The 1,952-nt window shown below is 40.0% G+C and overlaps 1 long non-coding RNA gene across 1 annotated transcript in view; it reads right to left on the bottom strand.

The window, feature by feature from the left end:
- Positions 1-1,227, bottom strand: part of LOC111087208 — a 3,661-nt gene extending 2,434 nt beyond the window's left edge. Inside the window, exon 1 of the long non-coding RNA XR_002611922.1 lies at positions 1,170-1,227. This is a non-coding gene — a long non-coding RNA (uncharacterized LOC111087208). The remainder of the gene's footprint in view (positions 1-1,169) is intronic.
- Positions 1,228-1,952: the final 725 nt, after the last annotated feature.

Raw genomic sequence — 1,952 nt, 5'->3', positions numbered from 1 at the left:
CCCGTCACACCAAACATGCTCGCCTTTTCAGCCGCGGGGATGTTATAATGTGACGGTCAATCCCACTATTCGTTGGTAAAAGAGTAACCCAAGAGTTGGCGGTGGGTGGTGATGACTAGCTGCCTTCCCTCTAGTTTTACAATGCTAAATTAGGGACGGCTAGCGCAGATAGTCCTCGTGTAGCTTTGCGCGAAATTCAAAAACAAACTAACTCAGTATGGTTTACTCCAGAATCTCTGGCAGTATCAATCACTTCCTCTCTGAGCTGTTACGTAACCCTTATTTCTTCGCAATACTCCATTGTTGAGTTTGTCTGTTGTTAAGCTGGGGTGTAGTGATGCCGGAACGCACCGGAGCATTGCTCCGGCACCTGAAATTGAAGCTGTGTCCCGACTCTTCAAAAATACAAATGTGTAAATAAAATATGAATTGCTCAGTTTGTTTGTTTGTTATTAAGTACAAAGCTACACATAGGACTATCTGTGCACTGCCCACCACGGGTATCGAAACCCGGTTTCTAGCAGTTTAAGTCCGCAGACATACCATTGTGCCACTAGGGAGGGGGGCAAATTGCTCAGTTTACAACCGAAATCAATGGTCTTTCATAACCAAACGCCCAGAATGTCAGAGAGAACTAGCTGTTTGTGATCCTCTGTGTTCACTGGTACAGCTCTCTCAGGTCGCCCAACTCACAGTCTTTCACTCTCCCCCAGGAGCTGGCGTCAGGCATCGTGCGACCGCTTCGTTTCAAGAGCGAGTGTTAGTGCGCTAAAATTGTAATTTTTTTGTCGTATGTCATGTAGTTACTAAGATACACGAATATGGTATTAAAACACTTTATAAAATACATTTACAATTATACCATGCACTTTAAAACGTTTATTATTTACATAATATACAAAGAAGCTCGCTTTTTAGTTAGGACAGGAAGTGTGAAAAGCATTATAAAATTCAAAGTTGTTAATGCTGTAAGTGCAGTTAGAAATATAGTAAATTATGAGATATGCCTTTTTAAAACGTGTTTTAATATTTTAGTCGATTTAATAAAGTACCCAATTGTTTTTGTTTTATTTAGAGGAAGTTGAGTTGCGTGTCTTCTTTCAATATATTCAATTTGGTACTAATGTGAGAGTCCCCCTGGTGGGATAACGGTAAGCTTATGGACTTACAACACTAGAATCCAGAGTTCGATTCCCAGCGGTGGACACAGCAGATGGACCAATGCGGCTTTGCTCTGAAAGAAACAACAGCTAATGTAAGAAGTGTCAAGTAATTAATGCTGGATATTTCTTAATTTAAAATGACACAAATATAAAAACTAGGTTTTCAATATGAGATCTTTACTCTACTGGTGTCGTCACAGGTATAACAAATTTTGGTGGAGCTCTGTAAAGTTTAGCACTACACCACTGTTGTAAAGCTACACAATGGGCTATCGGTGCTGTGCCAACCACGGGTATCGAAACCCACCAGTTTTTTTAGCATTATAAGCTTTCAGTTTTATCGCTGAGCCACGCCGGGAGATGAATGAAACAATATTTGTTGCCCAAAACACGCCTTCGGATAGAAATGTAAGGCTTAAAAATAATAAACTGATAATCTTCGTGGACTTTCGGACTCGTTTCTGTCATTATACTTCTTTCTAGTGTGACTGAAACCAGATTCGTTTACAACCCAGTCGTACTTTCAGAATCTAAGTATTTCGCTAAAATTAACTGGACTAAACGGCGATTTCAAGACTCTAACCTGGTTATTTCCGCTTGTTATCTCACGTTGAATACATTTTTTTTCAACTAATTATAATTGTAAAAGCTTCCCCTCCCTCCAGTGACTCAACGATAAGTCTTTAGGCTTATAAACGCTAAAAACAGCGTTTCGATGCCCGTGATGGGCACAGCACAGATAGCCCATTGTGTAGATTTGTTCTGAACAACAAACAAACAATAATTATG

Source organism: Limulus polyphemus, unplaced genomic scaffold (genome assembly GCF_000517525.1).
Source record: "Limulus polyphemus unplaced genomic scaffold, Limulus_polyphemus-2.1.2 Scaffold1878, whole genome shotgun sequence".
In the NCBI taxonomy this organism is placed as follows: Eukaryota; Metazoa; Arthropoda; class Merostomata; order Xiphosura; family Limulidae; genus Limulus; species Limulus polyphemus.
This window is presented reverse-complemented; position numbering and strand designations above follow the sequence as displayed.